This window comes from Rutidosis leptorrhynchoides, chromosome 2 (genome assembly GCF_046630445.1).
Source record: "Rutidosis leptorrhynchoides isolate AG116_Rl617_1_P2 chromosome 2, CSIRO_AGI_Rlap_v1, whole genome shotgun sequence".
NCBI classification, from domain to species: Eukaryota; Viridiplantae; Streptophyta; class Magnoliopsida; order Asterales; family Asteraceae; genus Rutidosis; species Rutidosis leptorrhynchoides.
In genome coordinates, this window is record NC_092334.1 from 679,078,229 (window position 1) to 679,097,130 (window position 18,902).

The window sequence follows — 18,902 nt, forward strand, 5'->3', positions numbered from 1 at the left end:
ATGTAATCAGTTAGCTAGGAACAATTAGCTAGGAACAGTTAGCGTGGATTCTTAACAAAATTTCTCATAGTTAATTTGTTTGTTTCTAACAAATTTTATTTTGTCAAATGTTTTTTTCATTATGCCACTTGTTGGATTCTGATAGGTCAAAATCCAAATATAAAATTGAATGAAAATGGTTATTCTGCGGTGAACGGATTCGTATATCTGTGGATGTAAGTAGGATAGTAAATGAATGTTGAATCAGATTTGAAGAACGTACAATGTAACTTATTAATGTAAAATCTAAATATTCCATGGGTATTACCTACCCGTTAAAATATTTTCACAATTAACACTTTGTACGAAAGAATTTTTAATTACAATCTTTATGAAAACATATATAAATATATATTTTCTTCAGATGAAATCATTTATTCATTGAGTTAAAATGATATTGAACTCATTTGGTTTACCGTTAGCACTAGAATACATAATCTCTAAAACATTTAGAGATTACTTAATCGCCATGAAGAACGAAGATAATTGATGTAGAACGATGATTATATTCTATGTACAGAATGAGATGTTGAGGCATGGATTGTTGATGGTACTGGTGCTATTATTGATGGTACTGTTGGTACCGGTGATGTTGCTGAAGCTGGTAAATTTTACACTATATTCTCCAAATTGATTACTCGAGCGCGAAGTTCGTTGACTTTTTCTATCATTCCGGCATGATTGTCGGTCGGAACGAGCGAATGAATATGGTTTAGAATTGTGGATATAATATAATCGTGTCGAACTACTCTGGAAATGAGGCTGAAAATGGTGTTTCAGATAGATTCGCGGGTAAGTGCTTCAGGTTGTTCGCCAAGAGGGCAATTTGGTTGGTGGAAAGGATTGCCTTCTTCGTGTCTCCATTGATTAAGTCAACTACGAACCCATCAGATGAATTGGGGATGGCTGATTGATTGATTCATTCTGGTGACACCGCTTTCGGAGCTTAGGTGAATATCCATGTCGGAATAGCTGTCGGAATAACTATCGGAATAGCTATCGAAATCTGAGGGACTCGAACTGGTTGAGGGATTCATCTCGTACGATCAGATGAAGGATTTTCGATAAGAAATAGATTATAGGATGTAGATTAGTACCCTGCAATACATAATTTACATATGCATATATAATACTAAAATCCCATAAGTTACGGAGGAATCTACGGAAGCTGTCAGGCAAAGGTAACAATAACAGATACGCTAAGATATGAATTTATCTATACACTGTCTATGCAATAGAGGCAGTAAGACATGTCTAGACTAAGAATGATAAGCAGGTAATTTCCTAAGGATGATAAGCAGATGATTTCCGACTAGAAATGATAAGCAAAACTTTTGACATGCAGACACAGTCGAAGTCCAGACTCGCTAATGCATCTAAACAACTACTAGTTAGACACACTAATGCAAGACCTGGTTCGCTAAGACCATCGCTCTGATACCAACTGTTGAGAACTGTCCTAATCCGTCCGGACGAAGTCCATATCAATTATAAACGATTCACAACAGTTGATTTCATCGCGAGGTACTTGACCTCTATATGATACATTTTACAAACATTGCATTCGTTTTTGAAAAGACAATCTTTCATTACATCAAAAGTTGACGGCAGGCATACCATTTCATAATATATCTAACTATAATTGACTTAATAATAATCTTGATGAACGCGACGACTCGAATGCAACGTCTTTTGAAATATGTCATGAATGACTCCAAGTAATATCTCTAAAATGAGCAAATGCACAGCGGAAGATTTCTTTCATAACTGAGAATAAACATGCTTTCAAGTGTCAACCAAAAGGTTGGTGAGTTCATTAGTTTAACATAAATAATCATTTCATAATTTTAATAAACCACAAGATTTCATATTTCCATTTATCATAAACATACGTCCCATGCATAGAGACAAAAATATCATTCATATGGATTGAACACCTGGTAACCGACATTCACAATATGCATATAAGAATATCCCCATCATTCCGGGATCCTCCTTCGGACATGATATAAATTTCGAAGTACTAAAGCATCTGGTACTTTGGATGGGGCTTGTTGGGCCCGATAGATCTATCTTTAGAGTTCGCGTCAATTAGGGTATCTGTTCCCTAATTCTTAGATTACCAGACTTAATAAAAAGGGGCATATTCGATTTCGATAATTCAACCATAGAATGTAGTTTCACGTAATTGTGTCTATTTCGTAAAACAGTTATAAAAAGTTGCGCATGTATTCTCAGCCCAAAAATATAAAGGGTAAAAAGGCAAATGAAACTCACGCATATAAATATTGCAAAACAGTTAATAAAGAATTTGCATGTATTCTCAGCCCAAAAATGTAAAGAGTAAAAAGGGAATCAAATGAAACTAACAATCCAATATTTTGTAGTAAAAATATTCATACGACGAAACTGAATAATGCATGGTTGGCCTCGGATTCACGAACCTATATCATTTATATGTATATTAACACATATAATGGTAATTGAACAAATTTAGGTATTATTATTAATTGTTATTTTAGTAACTTGTACGTTTCATTAATAGCTAAATTAACTACATTTATTTTTATATGCATTAAATAGATAATTAATATTTATTACAAACATATTAATATAGTGATGTTTTATGTAAATAATATATTTTTATATAGAAAATCTTTATTTGATATATTAATAATACTAATAATAATAATGATAAAAATAATAATATTAGTATTAGAAATAATAAAAATGATAAAAATAATAATAATGATAGAAATAATGATAATAATAATAATAATAATGATAGTTCTAATAATAAAAATGATAATTTTTATATAAAAAAATTAGTTTCAATAATAATACTACTTACATTAAAAATGATAATAATAATAATAATAATAATAATAATGATAATAATAATAATGAGTAATAAGTAAACTACCTCAAAGAAGTAGTCCTAAAAAAATGCCCAAGTCGTGGTTTGAACTCGCGACGTCCCGCTAACCCAATAACACCACAATCCGTTCCTATGCCTTATCATTTCAGTTTTATATTGCGAAATAAATCTACATGACTCATCGCATATCATTTTCTTTATCAACCTCTTATAACATCATCTTAACTTCGTTAATCTTATAATGTATTGTCCAAAAAAAAATATCAAACGAAGCTCAGTAGTATGCCAACTGAGCTCTAGGCCCACTCTCTCAAACTAACCACGGCCCAATTAATAAAAAAATAGAAACATGCGGCCCAATTCCTTCACAAGCCCAAGTTGTTAACTTAAGTAATATTTTGGCCCAAAATTTATTTGAGTATCACTCGTTTTTCTTTCACACTCAAAAAGCAACCCGACACAGGAACAAATAGTAGTAGCTAGCTATAGTTCTGGGTGTTCTTTGAGTTGATTATTTGACAAAAAAAATAGCGAAGAAAGTGCAACTGCAGTTGCAACAACACACATAGCAACAGGGACAACAACAAAATATCCTTATCGTTTCTACTTCACGTTCTATCTTACACGGAACGTGTAATTTGATGACATACAATTACGCGTAACGTGTAGTCATTAAGTGGGTCGTGTAATGTTTTTGTAGAATTGCGCGAAACGTGTAGATTGATACGCGAACCATGTAATTCTTTAGCCACCTTTACTGTTGCAGGCGACAAGATAGAAAATACGAGCTTCGCAGTCAAATATAGCAGTTTAATGACGATGATACTCGACCTGAATCGTGACAGAAGTAAACAGCAGTAGTAACAACCGTGATAGAGGTGTCGGTTAACAGGAAGAGAAAAAATGGTGGTGCTCACGATTGTATAATTAGAAGAGAAAGAGAGATGTAGTTCGATGATGGGGTGGTGATCTAGCGAAGATGATCAATTGTAATTGTTAAGGTGTTGGTTTGTTGAAGGGAATATTCGAAAATAGGAACAAAGAAAATAGTGTGGTTGTGTTTTGGTGTCATACAAAAACAACAAACAACCGGTAACGATGGTGATCGTTGATAGTGATAAGGTTGTATTTGAGCCGAAAGTGATGGTAGTCGATGGTGTTTTGTGACAAGCAGAAACATAAGGTGGTTATCTAACCGACCCATTTGTTTCAAAAAAAATAAAAATATACCAGCTCGTTCACTAGTAATGCTAGTAGGCCATCCCATATGTTAATTTAAAAATGATCCGTTCATATTACAATTACCAATTTGTATGCATATCTCCACTATCTCCTATAATTAAAGTTGGCCATTATTATTACTTTTGCATTTTGAAAGGAGAAGTAGTATACTGCAGCAGTGGTGGTTAAGAGAAAGAAAAAAAAAATGATGATGATCGATGAAGGTGATAACCATGGTGATATTGAGTGTGTTTAACAAATTCAAAATAGAAGTATAACACAGAATATGGTGGCGATAGAGTGGTGATGGACGGTCGCCGGTGGTTGGAAATGGTTGTAGGTTGGCGATGGTTTGCCGGTGGTGGGTGATTGAGGAAGAATAAATGAGCAAAGTGATGTGTGGTTTTTGTTTATCATTTTCCATATATATTCACATACAAATGCAGTTAACTAGAAATATAATATAATATAAATATAAATATTATAATATAAAGAAGATTAGTGATTCATGAGGTACAGTAAATCATCCATTTAATTTAACTTACTCTACGACAGTCTATAGGGACCACTATTTCGTATCCCGTTGATAATTAGTGGCGGATAAAAGTTCTTAGAAAAATCCCAATTTTTTTTATAACAATTAACTTTATTTATTTCAGTCACAATGGTATAAAATTCAATAATTAATTATTAAATAAAAAATACATCAACCGTCCCTCTCAATTTTAGGTAAAATATAAAAAGTGTTAAAATCAAATAACTAGATCCTAAATATACTTTTAATAAGCCTATAACTTATATAAAACATTTTCGGATCACTTTTTATTTTAAAATTACATAAGTTTAAATTTAACTTGTTTAATATCAATCTGAACCTCAAACGAGTATTACAAGCATTTAATATTTATTTAATATACTTTATTTATATACAGAGATATATTTTAAATAATAATTATTATAATATCATATCTTTAGTTTATTAATTTTTTTATAACAACAACATATAATACTTCAAATTATATTTCGAATTATTATTTATATATACATACACACATATCTATTTACAATTAATTGTTCGTGAATCATCGAGAGCAGTCGAAGGTCAAATGAATTTATGTAAACTGTTCCAAAGTTTTCGAGACTCAATATTACAGACTTTGTTTATCGTGTCAAAACCATATCAAGATTAAGTTTAAATTTGGTCGGAAATTTCCGGGTCATCATAGTTATAGGTGTACTGATAGGCCTGGTTAGGGTCGTAGAGAGTAAATGGTGGTCGCATATCGGGCTGGTGTGGAGGATAGTAAGCAGGTCGGGTCGGTACGTAGTTATTTGGTACCTGAGGTGATAGCTGGCTCATGATCTGATGCTGATGATAGTGCCATCTATCATGCTGTCGTTGCCTAGAATGCTCGTACACATTCTCGGCGTGCCACTGCTCGAACTGACTAAATCTAGCCTCATTTGTCATTTCTACCTCATCTATACGCTGATAAACATCAGTAACAGCCTCCCTAATGACATCCCTAATGTCATCCGCTTCCTCCATTTCCTCATCTGAACCTCTCTCTACCTGTGGATGACGACCATCATATGGTACTGCCTGATTGCGTCTGCTCTTTAATACCTTTGCACCCTGATAGACCTTCAATCCTAAAGTATCAACCTGTTCCCTACACACCATCAGTGGACCCCCTTGATCCCTATCTACACCCAAATACTCTCCAATGAGAGTAACAAAAATACCTCCTCCTATTATTCCCCCGTCCTGTATTCCAGCCACCATTTTGGATAGATAAAAACCAACACAGTAGGGGATATTAACAAAGCTTCTAGGGTTTCGAATACACTTAAGGTAAAATAAATCGTGTAAGGTCATCTTCTCCTTGTTTTTACCTCTTTGTGTAATCGAATTAGCTAAAAATCTATATATAATACGTTGCTCTGCTTTGTTAATATCTAAATAGGAGTGTCTTCCTCCCAGCGTAAAAACATTATAATTTGACATACACCTCCAGACGGCGTCCGCGTCAAAATTCCTATCTACCTGCTCCCCATGATATATCAAATTTGTACAATCGGGTAGTAGTAATTCACCAGGAGTGTAAATCTGTAAAGCCCTGGCCATGTCCAGCATGGACATCCTGTACATCCTACGGCCAAGTAAAAATCTAAGAAAACTTCTATCATCTAACCTAACTACATCCGCATTAAGTGATATAGTACTCATAAGCTCAACACACCATTCCTTATATACAGGCCTACGAATGCTGAATAAACGTTCCCAGTCGGGAAAAGAAGAGCTGCCATACCTTTGGATCAGATGTTGCCTAACTGAGTTAACTAGTTGGACTCTTTCCAAAGGCTCCCAATCGATTACCCTCGGCACTTTTACATTTTTTGTTACCAGTTTAAATTTGTTACTTTGATACGTCAGGTAATCTCTCCAACTTCGATCAAATCTCAAATTAGGATGCAACTGTTCTTCATGAATCGTTGGGTGTTCTATAATCGGATGAATCAGAAATTGTAAGTAGGCATTAACATATTCTTGTTGCGGATCATAATACGGTACGTGTTGATCAGGTTGTTGTTGTTGTTGTTGTTGTTGTTCATGTTCAGGTTCTGGTTCATATTGCATTTCTGCTTCAGGTTCCGGAGCAGGTTGCCTAGATGATGATGATGCACCATCAGTATCGGTATATCTCTGCAAAACATATTAAACACAAAATTTGTGCATTCAAATATGCATTAGTGTTAGCAAAATAACAAATTAAAACAATTACAATAACATGTTCAATCAAAATTAAACTTATACACATTTTCACAATTTTAACAATTCTACACTTTTTCAAATAAGCATATATGAAAATATTTACAAAGTTCATAAGCATTCAACTCAAATAACATGTTATAATAACCATTACTAGCAATTAAACAAGTTTCAAATGGCATTTACATCAATTTAATCAAGTTCATGAATTTTAGACCTAAAAAGTCTACTTTAATTCTCAAAAATCATGTTTAGGATCAAAGTTTGGATCATATAGCTACCAAAACATGTTACACTACTTAATTTAGCAATAATTCATGACAAAAATCGGCCATAACCTGTTTATATCAAAAAGCCCCAAATTGCTCAAGAACACACAAACCCTAGATTTCTAAAAATTTTGAAGTTGTTGGCTTCAAATCATGTTAACTAGCATCATTCTAGGTTATACATGCATAATATACTAACAATTTAACTCTAATTACACTAGAAATTAACAAAATTAAATTAGGTAAAATTTAGCTCAAGAACACTAAAACTGAAAATTTAAAGAGTTTAGGGGTGAAATCTTTACCTTCTTTGAAAAACTTCTGAACAATTTCATGATTAAAGCGGATTATTGTGAGAAATTTGGTGAATTTTAGTGAAAAATGGCGAATTTTTGGGTGATTTTTGGGAGAGTTTCGTGTATGTGTGTGTTTGTGAGAAGAAAGAGCAGCTCGTCTGACTTTATGATCCTGGCCAGATTTTAACCTTCATGCGACCGCATGAATTTTACAAGGAAACCCCATGCGATCGCATGGAGTCTGATATATATATATATATATATATATATATATATATATATATATATATATATATATATATATATATATATATATATATATATATATATATATATATATATATATTATAAAAACCTTTAACTAATAAAAACATAAATTAATAAATTTTAGAAATTTGTTCCTTTTTAAGAATGAGGGCGTTTCGGATCGTTGTCTTAGTCCGTCTCTCAACAAAGTTTTAAAATTTGTTACTTTTTAAGCGTTGTTTTAAAAGCAAAGATTTTTAGGTTTTTTTAATATTTTTGGCATACTTTAATTCAATAAGATTAAAAATAATGATAATAAAAGTTCTCGTCCCGCCCTCGGGTAAAGCAATTCTGATTAAACGACCTAGTTTTCAACTAACGACGAATTTTAAATATCAAATTTTTAACTTAATGAAATAAAGTAAATTTTTGTTTTTAAATTCACACCAAACTTAAATTTAAAATGCATAAAATTTCATATTAATATTATTAATATTTTGTACATTAATTTTACAAACTTATATTAAAAATATTAATTTTTAAAATATTTAAAAACTTAAATATAATGATTTAAAAAGTTTACAATATTAATTTAATATTTATATATTAATTTAAAAAAACAAGATAAAAATTAAAATTAAAAATCTTTTTGGTCTTTTATCCCACTTTAATCAATCAAATATTATCAAAAATATACGCCCCTCTTTACGGTAAAGTAATTTCGGTTCCATAACCTAGTTTTACTCCTGACGAATTTTTAAAATATTTTGGATTGATTGATTAAAGATATTTATACCTTAAGAATAAACGGTAAATTTCGCAGTGATGTAATAAATTTTTGTATGATATCAATAATTTCGGTTACGCATACCTAATTTTATTGAATACCAATTTAATACTTTATAGCAAACGATTCAGCGTTTATTATCAAAAGGTTAAAAACAATAAATAAAAATAAAAATAAAAACTGTACATACTTACCTATGAGGAAGAATCCTCAGAGACCTGCTTTAGCCGACTCATAGGAGAGTCGTGTGATTTGGTTCTCCATAGCTACATAAGCGTAACCTTGATTCTTCAATATCTTTTCTTCTAAACATATAAACGGTCCTTCTCTGCATAGAGTAACAAATTCGGTATTTGAATATGTTTGATTATTTGAACATTTACCTTCGTGTGACCATTTTTCGCATTTATGACATCTTTCAAGGTCTCGTGCTCTTCTTTTTGTTGCGGACTTTGATTTGCCTTTACCGAAATGTATCTTATGATGATCTTTCCTGAGTTCTTTTCTTACTCCGTCCATTTTGCCTCTTATGAATGATACCACTTCACTCGGGAGTGTGTCATTATTACGTTTAGTAATCATAGCGTGTAGTAGGAGACCATGGTTCAGATCAAAGGAATTCTTCATCTTGTAAAACCTAAAAAAATAAAAATTCAGAATGGAGGGAGAAGACTAGTTCTTTAGGGTCTGTTAGGGAAAGACCATTCGGATTCCATTCTCAAGAACTACACGAAAACAGAATATCTAACTCTAACAGAAATAAATATTATCCTTAAAAGACTTGATTCTCCCCATACTTAGTTAGCTGTGGTGTCGAAATTGTGATTAACTTCGTTGTCGACTTCCATCGGACCTTGTATGTAATGTTTAACTCTGTGACCATTAACTTTAAATTCAATTCCATTTGAATTTATTAATTCTACTGTTCCATATGGGAAAACTCTTTTGACTATGAATGGTCCAGACCATCTTGATTTCAATTTTTCAGGAAATAGCTTGAATCGTGAATTGAAAAGAAGAACTCTGCCTCCTTCTTTAAATTCTTTTGAACTTCTGATTCTTTTATCATGCCATTTCTTCGTTCTTTCTTTATAAATTAACGAATTTTCGTATGCTTCATGTCTTAATTCTTCTAATTCGTTTAATTGACTTAACCGTAGACGTCCAGCTTCATGTAAATCAAGATTACACGTCTTCAAAGCCCAAAATGCTTTATGCTCAATTTCTACTGGAAGATGACATGCTTTTCCGTAAACGAGTCTAAAAGGTGTGGTTCCAATTGGAGTTTTGTTGGCTTTTCTAAAAGCCGAGAGTGCATCCTCCAATTTCATGGACCATTCCTTCGGATTTGATCCTACGGTTTTCTCTAGAATATGTTTTAAAGCTCGGTTGGTATTTTCAACTTGTCCACTTGTTTGTGGATGATAAGCGGTTGATATTTTATGAGTTACTCCATATCTTTTGAGAACTTTCTCAAGTTGATTATTACAAAAATGAGTACCCCGATCACTTATTAAAGCTTTCGGTGTTCCGAACCTAGCAAAAAGACATTTTAAGAAGTTGACTACAACTCGTGCATCGTTAGTTGGGAGAGCTTGTGCTTCCGCCCATTTAGATACATAATCAATGGCAACGAGACTGTAGAGATTATTATGACATTTTGGAAATGGACCCATAAAGTCAATACCCCAAACGTCAAATACTTCACATACTTGAATGACATTTTGTGGCATTTCATCATGTTGACTTATTTTTCCGGCCCTTTGACAAGCATCGCAGGATTTACAAAGAAGGTGTGCGTCTTTGAAAATTGTAGGCCAATAGAATCCAGCATCGTAAACTTTTCTTGCTGTGAGTTGAGGCCCATAATGCCTTCATGTTGGTCATGTGTGACAATGGTTTAAGATTTGACTAGCTTCATCTCCGAATACACATCGGCGTATTATTCCATCGGGACAACTTTTAAACAAATGTGGATCTTCCCAGAAATAGTGTTTTGTATCACTAAAGAATTTCTTTCGTTTTTGGTACGACAACCCTTTTTCAAGGAATCCACATACTAAGTAGTTTGCATAGTCTGCAAACCATGGAATTTCATTATAATCTATCTTCAATAGATATTCATCAGGAAAGTTATCTTGTATGGCCGATTCATTTAGAACTTCTAATTCGAGATTTTTAAGACGAGAAAGATGATCAGCGGCGAGATTTTCTGCTCCCTTTTTGTCTCGGATTTCAATATCGAACTCTTGTAAGAGTAAGATCCAACGGATTAATCATGGTTTGGCATCTTGTTTCGAAAATAGGTATCTAAGAGCAGAATGGTCGGTATAGACCACCGTTTTAGCTAGAACGAGATATGAACGAAATTTGTCAAAAGCAAAGACAATAGCAAGGAGTTCTTTTTCAGTAGTTGTGTAATTCATTTGTGCTCCTTGTAACGTCTTACTAGCATAATAAATAGGTTGAAATCGTTTTTCAATCCTTTGTCCTAAAACGGCTCCCATTGCAAAATCACTTGCATCGCACATGAGTTCAAATGGTAGATTCCAATTTGGAGTTATCATGATCGGCGCATTAGTGAGTTTTTCTTTAAGAATATTAAAAGATTTGATGCATTCATCTGAAAAGATGAATGGAGCATCCTTTTCTAGGAGTTTATTCATAGGAGTGGCAATTTTAGAAAAATCTTTTATGAAACGTCGGTAAAAACCGACATACCCTAGAAAACTCCTAACTCCTCTAACATTGGTGGGATGTGGAAGTTTAGCAATTACATCTACTTTAGCTCTATCCACTTCAATTCCTTCCTTTGAAATTTTATGACCAAGAACGATGCCTTCTTTAACCATGAAATGGCATTTCTCCCAATTAAGTATTAGATTTGATTGTTCGCATCTAATAAGCATTCGTTCAAGATTAACTAGACATGTTTCAAAAGTATCACCAAAGACTGAAAAGTCATCCATGAAAACTTCCATGCATTCTGAAAGGACCCGTTCATATACATTATAAACGATTCAAAATAGTTGATTACATTGCGAGGTATTTGACCTCTATATGATACATTTTACAAACATTGCATTCGTTTTTAAAAGACAAACTTTCTTTACATCGAAAATTGACAGGCATGCATACCATTTCATAATATCCACTATCCAACTATAAATTGATTTAATAATAATCTTTGATGAACTCAATGACTCGAATGCAACGTTCTTCGAAATATGCTATGAAAGACTCCAAGTAATATCTTTAAAATGAGCAAATGCACAGCGGAAGATTTCTTTAACACCTGAGAATAAACATGCTTTAAAGTGTCAACCAAAAGGTTGGTGAGTTCATTAGTTTATCATAATCATTTATTTCCATCATTTTAATAGACCACAAGAATTTCATTTTCAGTTCTCATAAATATACGTCCCATGCATAGAGACAAAAATAATCATTCATATGGTGAACACCTGGTAACCGACATTAACTAGATACATATAAGAATATCCCCTATCATTCCGGGATCCTCCTTCGGACATGATATAAATTTTGAAGTACTAAAGCATCCGGTACTTTGGATGGGGTTTGTTAGGCCCAATAGATCTATCTTTAGGATTCGCGTCAATTAGGGTGTCTGTTCCCTAATTCTTAGATTACCAGACTTAATAAAAAGGGGCATATTCGATTTTGATAATTCAACCATAGAATGTAGTTTCAATTACTTGTGTCTATTTCGTCAAACATTTATAAAAGTGCATGTATTCTCAGTCCCAAAAATATAAAGGGTAAAAAGGCAAATGAAACTCACCATACTGTATTTCGTAGTAAAAATACATATAACGTCATTGAACAAGTGCAAGGTTGCTCTCAGATTCACGAACCTAAATTAATTATATATATTTATATGTTGGTCAATATTTGTCTAACAAATTAGGTCAAGTCATAGTGTACCACAATCCTAATGCTCGAGACTAATATGCAAAAGTCAACAAAAGTAAATTTGACTCAAAATAATTTCCAAAAATCTATACATGATTAATATATAGTTTAAATATCGTCGTTTTATATTTTTAAATATTTTTAAAAGATATATTAGAGTAAATAATATAATTTATTTATTAATAAATAAAATTTTATATTAAATTTATATAATAAAATATACTTTTATATATATTAAGTAATAAAATTTATAGGGTTCATTTAATATCATAAAGATAATATGATATGTATTATTAAAGTAAGTTATTACACGTAGTAAAATATGTTTGTATCACATATTTATTTGATAAAATAATATCTATAATGATAGTAAGTAAAAGTTGTATTATTTTGTAATAATAATTATTATTATAAAAATATCAATATTTATAATTACTAAGATGACATTATGATAAAACGATAATTCTAATTATGATAACTTTAATATTTACGATAATTTTTAATATTATCTTTAAAATAATAATTCTATTTAAAATAATAATAATAATGATATTTTATAGTAACAATGACTTTTCTATTAAAATGATAATTTTTGTTAAAATGATAGTTTTAATACTAACGATACTTTTAATAATAATAGTAATGATAAAAATAATAAGAACGATAATTTTATCTAAATTAATATCTTATAATATTTTAATTTCATCATGATACTCTTACTCATTATTTCCTAATCGTTTCATTTAATAGCTTTTAATCGTCTTTTATATCGTGTTCATAATAATGATAATAATAGTAATCAAAATATTTAGGTGTTACAATTATTTGTTTTAATTACACTAATATTAATAATGATAGTTACTATAATATTATTAACGATAATATTAATAATTATCTTAATGATAATATAGTAATAATAATAATAACAATAACAATAACCATTTTTAAATAATGATATATATATATATTAATAATGATAATAATAATAATACTAATAATAATAATAATAATAATAATAATAATAATAATAATAATAATAATAATAATAATAATAATAATAATAATAATAATAATAATAATAATAATGATAATTGGATAATAATAATAATAATACTAACTATAACTTTAACGATAATAACGATAGTAATAAAAAAACAATTTTTAATGATAAATCCCTTTTATTGATAAAGATAATAATAATGATAATAATAAGATAAAACTAGAACGACGATAAAAACGACGATAATAATAATCATTTTTAATAAAAATATCGAAAATTCAATTGATTATAACTTCTAATCCGTTCATCGAAACCATTCGATATCTAAAGAAAAAGTTCTTAATTTTTCGCTAGCTTTCCAAGGACATACATATCTTATACCTTATCTCAACCGCAAGTGTAACTAATTCAAGATTCAACCTAACCTGTCTAAGGGCAATATCAAAAGTACAAGCATGCATAATCCTAAATACTTGAGCACTAGTCAGGGATACACTATTAGTATGTAAAAGTTAAATTATGAGTACTCACGTATCAATATTGAGATTCAATATTGCAGGAAAGGTACGTAGACGCAACGGAAATGATAAACACTATATTGACCTCACGAGCATACCCATGAACCATACTCAATCACCTCCATAGCTATAACCCATAATTTCCTTAATCCTATCCTACTCGAAAAACAATTTCGAAATCACTCGGACAACACTCCGTCGTAATATTTTATGTATACTAATAATATCTTGAAATAATATGGAGTAAATATATATATGTAAATCGATTGAGAGAGTTTAGAGAAAAATATTTTCAAGTTTCTATGAAATAATGAAACCTATTTAATTCTATTTATAATAGATTTTGAATTATTAAAGTGAATTATTAAAGTATGAATTATTAAAGTGAATTATTAAAGTATGAATTATTAAAGTGAATTATTAAAGTATGAATTATTAAAGTGAATTATTAAAGTATAAATTATTAAAGTATGAATTATTAAAGTGAATTATTAAAGTTAAAGTAAAGTAAAAACAAAGTAAAGGTAAAGTTTAAGTATAGTAAAAGTATAAAACTATGTACGTATTATACGCGTATAAATATATATAATATTAATTTAAATCGTTATATATATTTAATAAAATAAAATATAAATATCGTTATCTTTATCATACTACTTAAGTAATGAGTTGTCAAAAGTGGTTCTAGATATTTATAAAAGTTATATACGTTTTAATAATAAAGTTCTTTTTAAACTGAAAACGTTTTTGTACGTTTGAAACTAAATAGAACAATCGAGTTTTTATGAGATTCAATCTTCCACTATCCTTTGTCTAGTTCTCAATGATTGACAATTTGTTCTTATTTATAAATTACTTTACCAATATTGTTAAAATGGAAAGATTTCTCAAATCAACGTGGGCCTTTCAACAGAGACTTGTAATCATAATTTAATATATCTGATAATTCAATCATTTGATCTTATCTTCTAATTTCATTGATAAACATTTTGAAACAGATACAATCATATAAAGTATTTAATCTAATATTTTGTTTACGTTTCAAGTTATAATATATATACACATATACATATATAATAATATTCGTTTAATGGTTCGTGAATCGTTGGAACTTGGTCGAGGTTGAATGAATGTATGAACATAGTTTAAAATTCTTGAAATTTAACTTAACAAATATTGCTTATTGTGTCGGAAACATATAAAGATTAAAGTTTAAATTTGGTTGGAAATTTCCGGGTTGTCACAGTACCTACCCGTTAAAGAAATTTCGTCCCGAAATTTAAGTGGAAAGGTTGTGAATGATAATAAGTATGTTTTCATGATACATACGGGCTGAAAATTAGAGTTTTATCATCAGCGAATAATTTGGATAAACAATCCATTTATATGAAGAGTACGAATGAAGCTAACATAGAAGAGTGAAATGAGTAAGTGTAGATTCATCTTATCATTTGACGTAGATATGATTGATTCCCAGATTTCAAGGGATTTGAAGAAAATCTTCTTAATAAGATTTGACTCTCCGGTAATCAAGGAAATTAGGATCCGCTTTAAATGCGATCGTCCATTTTAATTATTCTGTCGGAGATTTTCTTATAAATTCACCTCCTTCGTTTCCTTACAACTCACACCTTCTGTTGATGCATTTTATGCAAGTCCCTAGACATCTACCCACGTCCATTGCAGGTACAACAGTTTACAGGCCACCATGATTGCTCATTATTATCCTGTGTTTGTATGTGGTTACAGGAACTGCAGGAACGAGATTTAGATGTTTGACTATGTTAGACTTAGTCAGACGTACGAGTGAAGCCTCACTAGTACGGTTGACAGGCTCATACGCACGGTTGATGCTGAGCTAAGTCACAATTACAACCTAAATGAGAAGACACGAGTGAGTGATCACCCGTACGGCTGATAAAGCCAACTCGTACGTGTGATGAATGAATCGTATGGGTGAGTCAACAGCAGGGGTATATAAAGTCTTATGTTCTTCATTTTAGGTTAAGCCTCTTATTTGTTACACACACTCAGATCTAGTGAGCTCCTCCGATTCTCTCTCAGTCCAAATCACCCATGTGGTGAATAATAGCTCTATGTGTTGATCTAATCACACTTGATTTAGTTGTGGTTTGACTAAATTAATCAAAAAAAAAAAACTTAACCTATTCACTAGAGGGTTTGATTCACTTATTCTGCCATTGTGTGAGTTAAATCTGTTGATTTCTAAGTTCCTAGTCATGTTTCATCACCTTCTATTCTTTCCCCCTCAACTCATATTTTAAAGTATTCATCAATATGCTCCATCCAGCTCTGATTCTCGATATACTTCTAACTTTCATATCGGTCATTCTTCTTTTTCATCTACCGCCGGAAGAATCTATTTACTTCTACTATACTCTTGGGTTTATAGTGTTTCTAGTTCTCCCGTGTCTTTATATTGCTATATGCATCGATATATGGTTTATAATTTCTGGTTTATCGTTGGGCTTTATATGTTCCCTTATATTTCAAAGTCTCTGCTTCTGTCTTCTATAATCATTATCATTCACAGTTAATGCTCTCTTTTATTTGCTGCAATTTATACCCCAATTTCTATTTCGGAGTTTTGTCCTTTCGTTTCTTCTTCTTGCGATTAAGCACCGCTTGTAATGGTCCAGAATTCACAGATATGAATTTCGGAATGAACATTGTTAATGTTCTAGGAAGGAAATTGTGATGGCACGATCTTGACTTGTCAAATTACTAGAATACCTTGGAAAAGGCCGAATCATCAAGAAATATTTTCTTGATATTTTAGAGGTTAAATATAATACAAGAGTCGTATAACATGGCACATGATGATGTTATGATCTGTGAATCATCGCGTTCCATTTAGAAACTCAGCATGACTTACTGTAATATAATCACATTGATCAAGTGTCATTATATTATACTAATTCATGCTTCAGTTCTCAACACTACTTCAAAATATTCCTATTTTAAACTTGAATCTTTCAGAATTTAGAAACTAAAATAGTTTCTTTTATGATGTAATACAGATAGCGCGAAGAGGTAAATGATTTCAAATAAGAAAAATTAAGAAAATATCTTCAGAAATATGGAGGATATTTATAATGAAAGATATGATGATATTTTAGAATTTCTAATATCAGAGGATGATGAAGATGTTGTCCGCAGGGGTTTAGAGTCAGGAGCAAGGTATTCGTTAATGACTTCAGCAGGTACTGAATCATTTGGATCCTTTAAAGTCAGGTTCAGTCTTTGTAATTTGTCCACAGCCTCCTTCCTACTTTGCTCAATCCGTTTTCCAGTTCCAAAACTTCTCTTTTTCTGCGCTTTGCCAGCACACTTCATCATTATCATCCAGCTTTTACCATTTAAAGTCGTTTATAGTTTTTGCTGCTTCATCAGCATTTTTTCCATTTTCGGAGAACCAATTCGTAGTTCGGAGTGTTTTTCAGAAACTTCACATTCAAATTAAGTCCAGAAGATAGACGTTATATATACACATATAACTAACTGTTGGCGCAGACATGCTGCAAGATTTCAAAATACTGATTGCTAATTCCCAATAATTCGTATGGCAATTCTCATTACAAGATGCGAATGAGTAAATGATGGGGTTTCAATGAATAATTATGATGACTTTTTGGAGAGGCTAAAGTCAAAGGGTAATGAAGTTGTTGGTACATCTGCTAATAATATGGTGGAATGTAAAAGGTTCCCTGGTAACGATGGTGTATATCTCAAGGTTATAATAAGGTTAGTCTGACTGAAAAGTCGAAGTTGACTTGTTGGAGCTGTGACAAAACTGGCTACTTTGAATAGGAGTCGCAAAGTTATTTTTGCTAATAAATGCCAAAGAATCTGACGCGGATACGTTGTTTAAACTTTTACTTTGGTTTCAAGAGTTTTTCGGGTACATAACTGTGGGTAACATGTGGTTGGATCATCATCTCGATTGCTCATCATTCGAAGTGTCTTCAGAAATTTTCGAAGGGTTTGAACACAGATTGTAATCGTTAACATACATTTGATGTTCTAACACAGTTTTAAAGTCAAAATATAGCTTGTGAAAGATGTAAGGATCTAAGAGTGATGATTTTGGTCATATCTCAAGTTAAATTTTGAGATTTCAAAATCAGAATATGTAATTAAATTTTGAATGAGTATGGTTGTTTTGATTTCTATAAAAGAATGTATATTGTTGTGAAAGTAGGGAGTATAATGGATGATTTGCTGAATCAGATTCGAAGAATGTAACATATTAATTGTGAATTTATATATCTCTCAGGTATTACCTACCCGTTAAAAAAAAATTTCACAATTAATATTTTGTACAAAAGAATTTTATTACAGTCTTTATGAAAATATATATATGTATATTTTCTTCAGATGTAACATAGATTTAATGAGTTAATGTTAAATTAAACTCATTTGATTTACGGTTGAAACTACAATTGAATAATCCCTAAAGGCTTTAAAAAGTACATAACTCTTACGCAGTATTTCTTTAATGACATTGAAATTATGAATCAATACTTCGTTATTTGTTGATGTATGGTGTTCGGTTCGTGGAATTCTTGTGAATTTCGCAAAGTACGAATGATGTTATCTGAAAAGTTTCGGGTACATTGATGATGAAAGTGTAAAATCAAATATATACTTGATTTATTATGAATTGGAATTTGTTGAATTGCGACAGAGATTGTAGTTAACGCTGGTTAAGTTGCGGCCGAAGGATGTACATTATTGCATATTTGTAATATGAATTAACCGAGTAGTTAAGATTCACACACAATAGCTTAGCACTGAAAGATTTATTTCAATATATATATATATATATATATATATATATACATATATATATATATATATATATATATATATATATATATATATATAATATACATATAATTTCTTCAGAGGAAATGAGTTA